The sequence below is a fragment of the Sturnira hondurensis genome, unplaced genomic scaffold (assembly GCF_014824575.4).
Source record: "Sturnira hondurensis isolate 20B ecotype Veracruz unplaced genomic scaffold, ASM1482457v3 Scaffold0001812, whole genome shotgun sequence".
NCBI classification, from domain to species: Eukaryota; Metazoa; Chordata; class Mammalia; order Chiroptera; family Phyllostomidae; genus Sturnira; species Sturnira hondurensis.
The window spans coordinates 713,169-730,368 of NW_028074443.1; the positions used below are offsets into that span (position 1 = coordinate 713,169).

Sequence of the window (17,200 nt, forward strand, 5' to 3'; positions counted from 1 at the left end):
TGCAAGTGATTCTCAAAGCTGCATATGAAAATAAGCAAGAGCCCAGAGTACATCACCCTCTGTTGTAAGAGACCCAGCCAGTTATGAGCTAGTTATTTAGGAACTTCAATTTGTCAGGCTTGACAGTATTGTAATTGATGGCAATAATAAAACCCTTACCATAAGCTGAATAACTTTGGGGGAATTTGCTTTGTTTTCTTAAGTGTTTTCCAAGTATGATAAGTAGGTTGTAGTGCTTTTCCTGACATATGTGTACAAGAAATATATGATCTCTTTTAGTGCACATAGTGACATAAGATCAAGTTGTTGGGCTGCAGGCTACAACAAATTAAACATACAGAGTTCAACCGTGGTCTAAGGCAGCCTCGATTAGTTTCACTTCATTCGCATGATACCTTTCCAAGCTAGCGTCACACTTTCTTCACAAAACTGATCAACGGGGTGCCTGTGGTTTATTATTTTAAGCAGTGTTTACCATTTAAATGCCATAAGCCTTTCTTTATTTGCATTATAATTACTGAGTAATATTCAAATGATAAATCTCTTGTATGAACCATTTTACATAAGATTTCTATGGCAAACCATAACATAGTTTTCTGTATTTAACAAAACAATGTCTAATTTCAATTATACTAGTGACCTATTCAAGTTAAATCAAATAAAACAATGATGAAAGTAACGTAACATTTGTTTGTATTTAAATTTTCTAAAAATTAAAAAAAATTCCAGCATATTTTTATGGAATTTAGTGACATGTTTAAATGATAAAATACTACTATTTGACCTTGGGGGATAGCTTTATAAGCTGATGCAAATTAGCAATTTTCTTGTAAACATTTTTATTTGTGAATATCAAGAAAATTTATTGTGCTAATTGCTAAGCCTGGGAAAATGATAAAAAATTTGTCTAAAATTGGAGTAAACCTAGTCTCTCCTAATAATTAAGAAAGTCTAAGCAGATTTAAAAGGTGTAAGATGTAAAATCTCAGGAAACATTTTCATAACTGCTTGCTTTATTAAAAAGGACAATATTTTGTACCAATAGTAGCACTAAGCTTTTGACAACATGCTTACCGAAGCTACCAGGTCATAAAATGAGGACAAAGAGTCTTCTTTTTAAAACATTTTATTATTAAAATTTCAGCACTTACTTCTTAGGCATAAAGAATAATACCTCTATCTTTTCCCCTGTATGCACTTCAGATCTCTGTGACATGTGATAGTAAAGGAGAAACCTCAAGGCTCAGTGTCCACTATGCTGGTGAACTAAAAAGAGCTCAAGTCTCATTTCTGGAAAAGTACAGGAAGGAAAAATGAAATCGCTTATTCTGATGTTCAAAATTAATACTTAAAATGTCCGTTGGAGCAATGGGCCAGATGATATCTTAGTTTCTTTCCATGTCTGGTGTTTTATGTTTCTACAAAATATACGAAGTTATCAATACTAGGATACATAAAAAGTGTTTGAATCAGCACATCCAGGTATACACTAAAATGCCTAAAGAATACACTTAGGAATCGGAATAGTCTGGCAATTAACTATTTTATTAAGCAAATTTAATTGCTTAAGATGTCTCCTGTACTATCTACTTGAATATTGCAAATGATAAAACAGTTATGTAATAATTAATGTATCAGGTGCCAACTAAAGGCACATTTCTAGCCATATAACTTAGGGCTTTGATTTAGCTATTAACTTTGAGTACTTCTACACCTTTAAGCAATGACTTTTGTTGTACACATAAATACATAAGTGAATAGCATTATACTGTATGATGCACATAGGATATAAATTATAAAATAAATATTTAAATTTATTTATAAATATTTAAATTTATATAAGTAAACTAAAATATTTAAATATAATAAAAAATTAAAGTATACATGAAAAACTTAAAATTCACATGAAAGAGGCATGTGGAAAATTTCTGGGGTGATAATGTGTTTTATATCTTGATAGGTCCTTTTGGGTGATTTACATCATGTTATAAAGCTATCACTCAAGTCAGTAGCATTCATTATTTCAAATAATACTAAAAATCAAGGAAAAATATACTGGTACCTCTCATTTTTAGAAAATCTAAGTACAAATAACTGCCATAGTAACCTTCTCATCACTTTCTTTGCCTGACCTGAACAGACACACCAGTGTAAATGAAATTAGACACTGTTTTGCATAGCATAGAAAACCACATTATTGAGGTTTGGCATAGATCCTTGATAACATGGTTCAATCAAATATAGAACTCTAGTTCACAGTACACATGCTGAGGTGTTCGTGGGGTGTTATGAGGTATTTATATCTGCCATTTCATTCAAAATGGATCATAATATAAGATGCTTTGATGGATGAATATAGGGACAGATAGGTAAATAGATACATAATAAAGTAAACATGGCCAGATGTGGTTATTTACTGTATGATTCTTTTAATTTTCATTACATTTAAACATGTTCCTAATAAAATTTCACAAAAATTTTATATTTTGTGGCTTCAACAATCTATTGAATAATGTCCAGTACACGAAAGTAGTCTAGTAAGTGTATATGGAATAAGCTAATAAATGGATAACCGATTTACTAAGTGGATTAACAAACCTGGGAAAAATTCTGAAGGGTAGGTCATGTGAAAAATATCCTTGGTTAAGTAACCTTCCGCTTATTTTCCCAGTACTATGCCATGGGTATCAAGGAATCAAACATGATTTTATGTGATAATAAAGTAGATAGTGTTTAAATCAAGAGGTAAGGAAACAATTGGTCAGAGCTTATCTACATCATTGCATAGTGTTCCAGACATGTATCTTTGTAATAATAATAATAATAATAATAATAATAACAGAAAAGAGAGTGCACAGAGGAAAATCACTAAGAAATAACAGCTCTAAAAATAGGCCATATAAAAAACAGTTACAAGAACTAGAGGTCTCCAGACTGGAGAAGAAAAACCCAATGAAGAACTATAATTGATCCATTCCCATTCCTTTACAATGTTTAACTGTGTCCATGTTTATAATTCCAGCTTGATTTTCATCTCCTGCAGGATGCTTTATGTTACAGCTCCAATTCAATTAAAATCTTTCTTCTCTGAACCCTTGTTCAAATAGAGATTCACTTAGTTTTGTTATTTAGCATTTGGCACCTGGTACCTTATACCAGTCACTCTTATTCTTCTTATTCTTGCATGTTCACATTCTCTCTCTCTTTCTCTTTCTCTTTCACACACACACGCACACACACACACACACACACAATTCTCAGCAAGGGCACAAGCTTCTTGAGGAAATGTACTGTTCTACACATCCTTGCTCCCCTAGAGCTTATCATAATGTGCCCATTTATTTCATAAACATTTGAGAAATTTTATGCGAAGCAATGGGCTGAGATTTCCATTTAAAATGCTGGTTTTAACCTGACCCTGTTTAAATGCAATTCACAGTATAAAATTACAAACAAGCACGTAATTCAGTACTTTCAAAGCAATGTGGTCAGTACAAAGACAGAGACATATACAATAGACTATTGAAACCAATATGAAAAGTGCATCTAACACATTCTGGAGAGAAGGAATGGGAGGAGCAGAAGATGAGAGTAAGTCTTAAAGGATGCACAGAAATTAGCATGGTGCAATTGTGTGTTATGAAGAGAGAGGAGAACTGTAGAGAATCACTGCATGAAAAGAAAAAGCATGGAAGGGAAGATCACAAAGTATGGGGTGTGTCTGTACTGGGCACATTTCTTAGAAAGAGTATTTGACTTAAAAGTAGAGTGTTCACGTTAAATGACTATAAATCCTTTCACATTATACAATCAACTGATCTAGATTAGGATGCCACACTGAACAGGTGAATTTCAGAATTCACCAAGATTCTCACCTATGAAAAATACCAACTCTAGCTCTGGCTGGGTAGCTCAGATGGTTAGAGCATTATCCTGATATGCCCAGGTTGCTGGTTCGATTCCCAATCAGGGCACATTCACTAAGCAACAAATGAATGCATAAATAAGTAGAACAAGTTGATGTTTCTTTCTTTCTTTCTTTCTTTCTTTCTTTCTTTCTTTCTTTCTTTCTTTCTTTCTTTATTTCTTTCTTTCTTTCTATCTATCTATCTTAATCATCTTTCTCCCTATCTATCATCTACCTACCTATATCTATATCTCTCCCCCTCTCTTCTTCCCTTCCTTCTTCTTTACTTTCCTTTCTCTCTAAAACTAATAAGTCTTTTTAAAAAACAATTCTAGATACTGCATTTATTGCTTGAAAAAATTAGAAGGCATTTTCAGAACCATAAACTTTTATCTAATAAGTAAACCTATCTATCTATCATCTTTAGTTGTTAAAACATAAAAGTTTATTCAGGCCCCATGGCAGCTCAGGGGCAGCAGGGGACTAGCAGCGGTCATCCACGAGCTTCTATGGCATCAAATAAAACTGACAACACAGTTACAGATGACCCTCCTCCTGCCAAGAAAACTTGAAATTGCCAGAGGCACTGGGTGTAAAAGGAGCCTATGGCTAAAGGAAAGACTGAGAAGAACAGAGGGAAAGACAAGCAAGAGTTTGTGCAGACCTTGCTGTCAAAAGGCAAAGCTCCTGTGGACCCAGAGTGCACCTCTAAGATGGGGAAGGCCCATATCTACTGTAAAGGGAATGGTGTGTATGATGTGAATGATGTGTACGATGCTAAAGCAGACCAATCTCCAGTTCAGCAACAATAAGTACTACCTGATTCAGCTGTTAGAATATGATGCCCAGAGGAACTTTAGCTTTTGGATGAGATGGGGCCAAGTTGGGAAAACAGGGCAGCACAACTTTGTGGTTTGTTTAGATCACCACGACAAGGCCAAGGAAGTCTTTCAGAACAAATTCTTTGACAAAACAAAAAACAATTGGGAAGATCATGAGAAGTTTGAGAAGGTATCTGAAAAATATGATATAGTACAAATGGACTACACCTCCAACACTCAGAATGAAAAGAAAAAGAAAAAAGAATAATCTCTTAAATCCTCCCTGAAACCAGAGTCACAGCTAGATTTTTGTGTACAGGAGCCAATAAAGTTGATCTGTAATGACCAGGCCGTGGAAGAGATGATGACAGAAATGAAATATGATACCAAGGAAGCCCCACTTGGGAAGCTGACAATGGCACAAATCAAGGCAGGTTCAAGTTTCTTAAGAAGACTTAGGATTTTATTCAGGCAGGCCAACAAGGGCGAACCCTCATGTAAGCATGCAATGAATTCTACACCAGGATTCCTCATTACTTTGGACTCCATGCTCCTCCATTGATCCAGACAAAGAAAGAACTATCAGAAAAAGTATGCCTACTAGAGGCTTTGGGAGACCTTGAAATTGTCATTAAGCTGGTGAAGACCAAACTGCAAAACCCAGAACATCCATTGGACCAACACTATAGAAAACTACACTGTGCCTTGCACCCTTTAGACCATGTGAGTTATAAGTTCAAAGTGATTTCCCAGTACCTGCAGTCTATCCATGCTCCTACACACAGTGACTATACCATGACCTTGCTGGACATTTTTGAAGTAGAAAAGGAGGGTGAGAAAGAAGGCTCTAGAGAGGACCTTCATAACAGGATGCTGCTGTGGCATGGTTCCAGGCTGAGTAACTGGGTGGGAATCCTCAGCCATGGGCTTCAAACTGCTCCACCTGAGGCTCCCATCGCAGGTTATATGTTTGGAAAAAGAATCTACTTGGCCAACATGTCTTCCAAGAGTGCCAATTACTACTTTGCCTCTTACCTAAAGGATACTGGACTACTGCTCTTATCAGAGGTAGCTCTAGGTCAGTGTAATGAGCTACTAGAGGCCAATCCTGAGGCAGAAGGATTACTTCAGGGTAAACACAGTATCAAAGGGCTGGACAAGAAGCTCCAGTCCTGCAAGCTTCATCACCCTGAATGGGAGTCCAGTGCCCTTAGGACCAGCACATGAAACGAGAATTCTGAATCCAGAGAGTTATACCTTCAACCACCATGAATTTGTTGTCTATAACTCCAACCAGGTCTGTATGCAATACCTTATACAGGTTTGATTTAATTTCCTACAACTATGATAATGTAACATTGATATTAAATAAAAAGAGAAGATATCTTCAAGCAATAAAATAGGTGATGTTGTACTTTGAGCTTTCTAGTATTTTATGTGAGGCGAACATGATAACCACTACACTATGGAAACTCTTGTTCTTGTATTTTATGTAATAAATATAGTGTAAATCTAAAAAAAAACATAAAAGTTGTAGCGGTCTCTAACATTATTTACTCAAAGATGACTTGGTTATGTTTTGTTATTAACCTGGGGTTATGGACTCTGAACTTCAAAAGGTCCAAGAATTCAAATGAGAAAAACACCTTATTAAACATTAAGTGAAACTTAGTATTTATTATAAATGTAGACAACAAACCATATTACTATTAGCAGTGGCTCTGACTTTTCATCGCTAGAAACCACATATATTTTCATATCACATCACAGTCAGTGCAGATATATCAAATATCATTGACTTTCATTGTGACTTTGAAATTGTAGTAAAACATCAGAATCACTGCCATAAGTTTATGATTGTGAGAATAAAGAATCGTGCTCATTACTATGTCATACACTTCTTAAAATGTTTTGATAACAGCAAGCTACATAATTGCTAATCTTTGAAATCCTATATGTCATCTTATACATATAAAGCATTATTCTAAGAAGATAGGTATAGCCTTAACCAAGAATACCAAGGGCTCTGTGTACCAAAGAGATAAAATATAATTAAGTTTGAATTTAATGTATAAAATAATAAGAGCCTTCAAAGGAAACTTTTGGGACCATCTCTTTTGTTTGCTTGTTTTATTTCCTTTTTGTGTGTGTGCCCCTCCCACAAATTTAAGGGTAAGGTCGAGTCAAACATGATTTAACACACCTCTCCTCTATCAAACCCACCTTTGTCCATCTCTAAAGAGTATGTGAGACTTTCAAGACATCCACAGCCCTCTGTGATAACACTGTTTATTCCTCTTTTTTGCAAAGTGACTTGTTGTCACTTTCTCTACTATTAACTGATGGCTAAACATGAGAGCATTTAAATGCTATTTTTCTGGTGTTTCCTCTAAGTTGGCTTTGGCTCTAGCTTCTGGTTTCTTGAGGCAGTGGGCCATCAGATGCCTGGTAACTGCAATACCACTGCCATTCCCATAGTGCTGTGTACTATTTCGGGGTTTTTATGACACTTTCTGATTATATTTTATTTGGCCTCCAAGCTTTAAGTTTAACAACAAGACTATCATACCTCACTACTGACTCTAAAGGGATTCTATCCTCCATGGATTAAGGAGTGCGAATAATATTAGTAGTGCCTTTGATGGCTCCACAGGCACATTCATTCACATTTAAATACACATTTTTATGTTTAGCCATTTATTCCTAGCTGTGAAATATGGCAACAGCTTATACATTAGCATACTAATCCATAGCATACAGGCTGTGGGTCTGGGGGGAATTTATGTTGAACATTTTTGATGCTATTATTCACACTATGTGTGAAGCTGAGCAAGACTTTCTTCTGAATAAGACTAATACCAGATCCATACACCACTGGCTGCTCTCCTAAAAATCTAACTATTTTAACTTCAGTTATATTGCAATATTTTTTAAAAGTGTAAGCCCATGACTTCAGCATTGCACTTGCAAATATGAATGGTTGTAGTCAAAGGGAACCAGCCTAAAATCTTGGCTGTGTAATGCACCAGTTTTGTGGCCTTGAATAGACAGCCTCATTTAACCTGGTCCCATGACTATAACATAACTAATGCTGTTGGGATTAACTGAAGAAATAAGAGAAAGAAAATTAAATGAAGAAATGAATACCAAGTCTGCTATGTAGTTCGGGCTCAATGAGAGAAGGCTATTACGATGATTGTATTTAGTGAATAGTGGCATACAATAGAGTTTAACCTCTCAGGTCCCAGATTGAATAGAGGAAACCTGGAGATATTGTCAGCGGGGATGAAAAGAACACTCAAGTTCATCGATTGCTGCTGCTTCATCCTACCAGGCACTGATAGGTTAAGAAGTGTCCTCAAGGTCACTTAGTTATTCATTGATTGAAAACTCTAAGACAAAATCTATTTCTTCAGCCTAAGTTCTATTCTTCAAAGCTTAAAGCAAAATACCAAGGAGCCAAAGGCAGAACACTTAATCATAAAATAAGAAATTTCCATCTCGTGTGTACACAGCAAAAGTCCATGGAGTTATAAGAACAATGAATTCATAAAAGAAAGTAGCTCCCCTTCACGTCCTAAAGCTCCTCCTTTCAGTATTCTGCTCCTGTTGAACATGGGGTATCTCTAAAACACGAAGCACTTGCCTTCTCTTTACATAAGGAACACAGATTGGATTACCATTATACACATTTCTCATTCTAGAGTTTTAAATTCCCTTTTGCTCCAACTGTAAAGTTTTTCCCATTTCCTCTAGCATGTCCATGTCTTTTCAGCCTTCCATTACCAAACTGTCTTTACAGACTTAATCCACTCTCACTGTTCTGTGTTCCCATATTCTCATTAAACACTCAGCACAACCTAAAAGGTCCTACAAGCTTTTTTTTTTTTTTTTGCCTTTTTACAGTTCCTGATACCCTAGTCATACTATGAAGATCTATAAATGTAAAGAGGCTAGTTTGTGTGATATTATCTGTTAGAGGTAATATTATTACCTACAAGAGGCAATAGCATACAGCCATCACGCAGAGTCCAGATCCAGACTGCCTGGGTTTGAACCCTTGCTCTTGCCATTTGTTAGCTATGGAGCCTCACCAACTTTTATAACTTCTCTAATGCTCAGGTCACTCGTTGTGAAATTGAGTTGATATTGCCACTTACTTCACAGGATTATTATAAAAATTAAGTGAATTATTACATGAAAAACACTTAAAGCAGTGTCTGACACATAATGACTGCTATAAATTTGAATATTGTCATTATTTCGAAATTCTGTCCTTCCAAATTTCTTGGAGTTAGATCTCCTTTACTTTTTAAAAATCATGTTGATAAAATATGGAAGTAATTTTTAAATGGGCTTGCTTCAAAAATGACAAATTGAGGAAACTTATATTTGTGGGGGTGGTAATTTTATTAGTTTAGACTTTGCAATGTTAACACCAAGGAAACTCCCAAACTCTTTTTATGAAGCCAGCATCATCCTAATTCCAAAGCCAGATAGAGACACAACAAAGAAAGGAAACTTCAGGCCAATATCGCTTATGAACATAGATGCTAAAATCCTCAACAAAATATTGGCAAATCCCATCCAACAATACATCAAAAAGATCATACACTGCAACCAAGTAGGATTCATCCCAGGGATGCAAGGATGGTTTAATATCCCCAAATCAGTAAATGTAATACACCACATAAACAAAACAAAGACAAAAACCACACGGTCATATCAATAGATTCGGAAAAAGCTTTTGATAAGGCACAACACCCATTTATGATAAAGGTACTCAGCAAGGTGGGAATAGAGGGAGCATTCCTCAATATAATAAAGACCATATATGAAAGACCTACAGCCAACATCATGCTCAATGGGCAAATAATAAAATCTTTTCCACTAATATCAGGAACAAGACAAGGTTGTCCACTTTCACCACTTCTATTTAATATAGGATTGGAAGTTTTAGCCTCAGCGATCAGACAAGAAAAGGAAATAAAAGGCATCCAAATTGGAAAGGAGGAAACAAAACTGTCATTATTTGCAGGTGACATGATAGTGTACATGGAAAATCCTATAGACTCTACCAACAAACTGCTCAATCTAATAAATGAATTTGGCAAAACAGCAGGATACAAAGTCAATATCCAGAAATCAAAGGCATTTTTCTATACTAACAATGAACCAGTAGAAGCAGAAATCAAGAAAAAAATCCCATTCTATATAGCAAAAAGAAAAATAAAATACCTAGGAATAAACCTAACCAAGGAGGTAAAAGACCTGTATGCAGAAAACAACACAACACTGAAGAAAGAAATCAAGGAAGACACAAACAAATGGAACCATATACATTGTTCATGGATTGGAAGAATTAACATCATCAAAATGTCCATACTACCCAAAGCAATTTACAAATTCAATGCAATACTTATTAAAGTACCAATGGCATAGTTCACAGACATAGAACAAACACTTCAAAAATTTATATGGAACCATAAAAGACCACGAATAGCAGCTGCGATTTTGAGAAAGAAGAACAAACCAGGAGGGATCACAATACTTGATATCAAGCTGTATTACAAGGCCACTGTAATCAAAACAGTCTGGTACTGGCATAAAAACAGGCACATAGACCAATGGAACAGAACAGAGAACACAGAAATAAACCCAACTCTCTATAAGGGGGCAGTAACATAAAATGGGGTAAAGATAGCCTTTTCAACAAATGGTGTTGGGAGAACTGGACAGCTACATGCAAAAAAATGAAACTCGAGCACCAACTTAGACCATACACCAAAATAAATTCAAGGTGGATAAAAGACTTACATATAAGCCATGACACCATAAAGTCCTAGAGGAGAACATTGCCAGGAAAATATCAGATATTTCACACAGCAACATTTTTACTGATATGTCCCCTAGAGCAAGAAATATACAGGAAAGAATAAACAAATGGGATCTCATCAAAATAAAAAGCTTCTGCGCAGCTAAAGAAAACAGCATTAAAATAAAAAGACAACCAACTGTATGGGAAAACATATTTGCCAATGATACCTCAGACAAAGGTTTAATCTCCAAAATATACAAAGAACTCACACGACTTCACTCTAAGAAGACAACTAACCCAATTAAAAAATGGGGAAAGGACTTGAACAGACACTTCTGCAAGGAGGACATACAGAGGATCCAGAGACACATGAAAAGATGCTCAATATCACTAGCTATCAGAGAGATGCAAATTAAAACTACAATGAGATACCACTTTACACCGGTGAGAATGGCTATCATAAACAAAGCAATAAACAACAAATGTTGGAGAGGGTGTGGGGAAAAGGGGACTCTGGTCCACTGTTGGTGGGATTGCAGACTGGTACAACCATTAGGGAAAACAGTATGGAATTTTCTCAGAAAACTAAAATTGGACCTGCCATTTGACCCAGCAATTCCACTGCTAGGATTATATCCTAAGAACCCTAAAACACCAATCCCAAGGAACATATGCACCCCAATGTTCATAGCAGCACAATTTACAATAGCTAAGAGTTGGAAGCAACCTAGGTGCCCGTCAGTAAATGAATGGATCAAAAAACTATGGTACATATACACAATGGAATTCTATGCCGCAGAAAGAAAGAAGGAGCTCCTACCTTTTGCAACATCATGGATGGAACTGGAAAGCATTATGCTGAGTGAAATATGCCAGGTGTTGAAGGACAAATACCATATGTGCTCACCTTTAGCAGGAAGCTAAACAACAAAACAAACAAGCGAGCAAAATATAACCAAGGACACTGAAATAGAGAACAGGCTGACAGTGACCAGAGGGAAGAGGGGAGGGAATTTTAGGGGAAATAGGGGAGGGATTTAGAGGAACATATATACTTCCAATACTATATTAAATAGAAGTGGTGAAAGTGGACAACCTTGTCTTGTTCCTGATCTAAGTGGAAAAGATTTTAGTATTTGTTCATTGAGCATGATGTTGGCTGTAGGTCTTTCATATATGGTCTTTATTATATGGACAACAACTGAGAAGGGTGGAAATGGGAGGGAGGGGGGCATACAGGGGATGGGATGGGATGGGAGTAATACACAGAAAACTGTACATGAAAAATAATTAAATAAAAAAATACATTTATATCTTAAAAAAAAAAAGACCAAGTATCCAAAATCCTTGAACTCACATTCCAGGCCCTCTATCATTTTGCCTTTTCATTGCTCTTTGGTTTCGTATTCCACTGGTCTGATTTCAATTGCTCTGTAACAAACCACTCCAACTTTTAATGGCTTGAAACAACATCATGATTGTACGGGGCCATGAATTCTGCTAGGAGTCAGCCAAAAGATTCAGGAATCTACTGCAGTCAGTTGGTGGTATTCAATCCATGACTAGCCTGGTCTGAAGAGCCCAGGATGTTTTTATTCAAGTGACTGGGGCCTTGTTGGAGATTATTGAAAGGCTGGCCACACCTAAGCCCCTCAGCCTCTCCATGTAGTTTCAGGGCCTCACCACATACGTTTTCCAGTAAGGTAATCAGGCTTCTTTCCATGGTGGCTAGCTTCCTGTACCATGAGTATTCAAAATGGAGCTGCTGATCTTTGAAGACCTGGTCCAGAAACTGGTACAGTGTCACTTCTAGCATATTCTATCCAAGTATTCACAGAGACAAAGACTGCTGAATTGAAGAGGATTGGACATTGATTCCAGCTCAAAAGGAGGAGAGTCAAAGGCTTTGTCTCCATCTTTAGTCTGCCACACCTACCAAAACCCAGCCTGGAGTCATTCATTTCAATAATGCTAAATTGTTGCAATTTCTCACAACCCTTACTGTTCAAAGCCTGGATGCCTTTGTACAACCTGATTCTCTGTCTATGATGCCTCCTCTACCTTTCTTCTTCCAGATAACTCTAACTCATCCTTCAGATTCCATTATAGACATCCTCTATTGCTGCCTCCCACTGCTAAGCAGACTCTGACTGGATAGCACACTGATTTTGTGCCTATCTTATCTCTTCACATATTTTATTGAAATTATCTTTTCATTTGTTTTCCTCACCAGTATATCATCTCTGTGGTGGGGAGAGTACCATGTTTTCTTTTAATTTTTTGAGTTCCCAGAGTCTTATACAATTCATGATGCATTAATGCATTCCATCTGATCTGAATGACTGTCATCAGTTTTATTTTTATTAAATATATACCAACATTAGTGTATAAAATCAGTTGGCTCTAATTCAAATGACCAAGGCACTTCACCAAGAATATTTGGCTTCCAAACATTTTTTAAAAGATTAATTTTTAATATTTCAGTTTTTAAAATAAGACAAAAATATACAATATTCAACAATGAGGTTGGTTTTATATATCTTTACTCAATTACAATATGCATTTTATTTTTCTTTTCAGGGTTAAATTGGCATAGATAGACTAGGAAATAATTTTTTAAAGTTAGTACCTGGAAATCAATAAAAATGATGAAGAAGCTGTCTTGATGCTAACAGTGAAACAGAATTATATATGATCTTTCAAGTGTAGAAAATTAATCCATATCTTGCTATAGATGTCTCTGATCACTCTCCAAAATTGAAGTACAAGGAAATTTCCAATATTTCTAGAGGCAACATGAATAGCTTGCCAAATTGCTCCACTTGCAGAATTTTCAGCAATCTCCTCTTATACCTTCCAACTTTATGTTTATTTATCTCATTGATAGTAGAAAATGTCAAAAGAGTATATATGGCAAAACAATGTTACATTGTTACATGTTTTCAATAAATGTAGTTACATTTATTGAACATTGTTGTATTCTAGATACTGTGTTAAATGCTTCCTGTGAAATATCTCCTCTATTTTTACAATGACCCTAAAAATTATCTGCTATTTATGTTGAGAGAATTCAAGCTTCTGGAGAGTAAGTGATTTTGTCATGGCTACATAGTTTGTAAGTGGCTGACATAAAATTTCCCTAAGTCCAAAGACCCTACTGAAAATCTCTCAACCTTACCTCATAAAGGTTAGAGAGATCTGATTAAATACCTCACAGCATTTAATCAGATCTGCATGGCTGCTCTATGGACATGAATGTTTCCTCTCACATTGCTGAGATAAAAATCGATGAATTGTATGAAATACTTTAGTTTCCATTTAGCTTTTCAATTTTACTTGACCATTACTCGGTGTGTCTCTAATTGTAAACGTGTGAATTTTTCACTTGTCATTTATTTGTGCATAAATATTTACAGATGTAGATATGAATTTCTCACCCAATGTTGGCTCTAAATTCAGTGAGGTAATCCTGTCCCAAATGCACCATTTTACAGAAACATTAAAAGCAAACAAAACAGAAAGATTGGCCTTTAATACTGCTTAAGTACCATGGCAGGAATCACTAATCATTTACCACAATCATCCCCACAGTGTGTGTTAACTGCATCATTCATTATTTAACTCAGATAATATCTATTGAGCATTTTCTATATGATGAAACTATTTCAGGCTTTGTGTATTCAGCAGTGAGAAAAATAAAATCTAAGGCTTTGTACAGCTTATATTTTTTTATGGTAAGACAGAAAACAAATTAATATGTCAAATGATGATAAATGCTATAAAGAAATTTAGAGCATTTTAAGATTATAGGAAGTACTGAGGGTGCAACTGAATTTAATGTCACAGAGAGCTGACATCTGAGCAGAGACCTGGAAGAAGCAGGTAACAGCTGGAGGTAAAAAAAAAAAGTATTAGCGCAAGAGGGTACAAAAATGTAAAGGGCCTGAGGTGGTATATGTTTCATGTGTTTCAAGCATAGCAAGGGTGGCTGTGTAGCTGGAGTCAACTGAGGGAAGGGAAGAATATAAGAGATAACACCTAGAAATTAGGACATATAAGTCCTCCATATCGTTAGGCCTTGAGGATCTTCTGGAGCTTTGAATGAGCCAGAAGAGCAATCAGAGTGTTCTAAGGTAGACTTACCTGTCCTGCAAGAAAACATAGGCAGGAGAATCTTGGACATTTAACTTAGTAATATTTTTCTGATATGACTCCTTGAGCAAGGAAAACAAAAGAGAAAATAAACAAATGTGAAGACATCAAATTAAAAAGTTTTTGTACAGCAAAACTTTAAGGAAATGAAAGGAAAACCTACTGAATGGAAGAAGTACTGTATTCACTGATGATATACCTGATAGAAGTTAATATCCATAATGTGTAAACTACTCAACACCAAAAAAAGCGCAATCAAATTAAGAAGTGGGCAGAGTACCTGAACAGACACTTCTCCAAAGACAATGAATATACAGATAGCCAACAGACTTACGAAAACATGCTCACCATCACTAATTATCAGAGAAATGCAAATCACAATCACAATGAGATATCACCTCACACTTGTTAGGATGGTTATCGCCAATAAATCCACAAATGGGGAATGTTGGTGGGGATGTGGAGAAAGGGGAATCCTTGTGCCCTCTTAATGGGAATACAGACTGGTGCAGCCACTGTGGAAACCAGTATGGAGTAACATGAAAAAATTTAAAATGGAACTGCCTTGTGACCCAGAGATTCTACTTCTGTGTATTTATCTGAAGAAAGCCAAAACACTAATTAAAAAAAAAAAATAGATGCAACCCTGTATTCATTGCAGCATTATTCACAGTAGTCAAGCTATGGAAACAACACAAGTGCCTATCAATACACAAGTGTATGAAAAAACAATAGTACATTTATACAGTTGAATGTTATTTGGCCATAAAAAATGAAATCTTACATTTTGCAACACCACAGATGAACCTAAAGGGCATTATGCTGAATGAAATAAATCAGTACAAAAAAGACAAATTCCATATGATTTCACTTATATATGGACTCTAAAGAACAAAATAAACAAAACTGAGACAGACTCAGAGACACAGAGAGTGGACTAGTGGTGGCCAGAGGGAAGAGGGCTTGGGGAATGGGGAACAGGTAAAGGGATTAAGAACTACGAATTGGTAGTTACAAAATAATCTTGGGTATGTAAAGTATAGCATAAGGACTATAGTCATAATATTGTGATAATTATGTGTGATACCAAATGGGTACTGAAAATATCAGGAGAAACACTTTGCCAAGTATATGGTCATCTGCCTTGGCTGGTGTGGCTCAGCTGGTTGGGCATCATCCCACAGACTGAAAGGTCATGGGTTCGATTCACAATCAGGACACATGCCTGGGTTGCTGGTTCAGTCAGTTCCCAGTCAGAGCACTTGCAGAAGGCAACCAATTGATGTTTCTCTCTCACATTGATTTTTTGCTCTCTCTCTTTTGCCCTCCTTTCCCCTCTCTCTAGAATCAATAAAAGAAATTTTTTTAAATACATGGTTATCTAATGACTATGTTGTACACAATCAATACAAAATAATATTGAAAGTAAACTGTAATTTAAAAAAAACCAACAATAAGGTGGAGTTACCTGATATGACTATGTTATCTACAGATTACTCCAGATACCGTGTGAATACATTGCAACAGACAGGAGCAAAACCAGGGAGATAGACTAGGAGGTTATTCAATAACCCAGATGAAAGTCAATGTCTTTGATTAAGGCGGTAACAGAGTAGATAGCAAAAAGAGACTAGAATAGGGACACATTTGGAAGCAGAACAAATAGGATTTGCTGACAGATTGTGAGATTTGGGACAAAGTGATGCATCAGTGATGATTCTAAGATTTTTACCTGAGGAACCTAAAGGTTGAATTGCCATTTACTAAAATGAAGATGACCTTGGGAGATGTCATTTTGGGGGATGGGGTCAGGATCAGTGTTTCCAATGAGAAACTGTTTTCCTACAACTGGGCATCATTATAAGGAACAGAAATTTGATTTGCATATAGGCAACTTAATCCTGAGCATGTCTTTATTTCCAGGTTTTACATGAGGAAGGCATTGTTATGTCCTTCCCACCTCCTCTGGGATCTCTTTTACTGAATTGATGTGCCCATACCATCAACCTTTCCAGCAAGTTGTTTTGGGGAGACTGGAGTTGCCTTTCCACTCAAAGAGAGTAGGGATGATACCGGATCCCACCCAACCTCATACTCAACAGTAACCAATGACTAGTGATGTGGGGGTACCTCTGCCTCAAGGTAGAATAAACTATAAGGTATACCCTGTATTCAAGAGCTTCCATCACAATCACTAACTCATTTTTACTTCACTATAGTTTTCCCATGAGAGCATTCACTTAAAAATCACTTATAGTTCCCAGCAAATAAAATTCCAACACTAGGTGGATTCCCTTGTAAGGACAACTAAGTATTTAAAGAGTAACTAATACCAATCCTTTTCAATCTCTTCCAAAAAATAGAAGAGGAGGAAATACTTCTAAACTCATTTTATGAGGCTACCATTATCCTGATATCTAAACCATAAATACAAAAAAAAAAACTACAAGAAAACTACAAGCCAATATTCATAATGAACCAAGATACAAATATCCTTAAGAA

The 17,200-nt window shown here is 36.0% G+C and overlaps 1 pseudogene; it reads left to right on the forward strand.

Annotated features, from left to right (window-relative positions):
• The first annotated feature begins 4,365 nt into the window (after nucleotides 1–4,365).
• LOC118976640 (poly [ADP-ribose] polymerase 2-like) lies at nucleotides 4,366–6,076 on the forward strand (annotated as a pseudogene).
• Nucleotides 6,077–17,200: the final 11,124 nt, after the last annotated feature.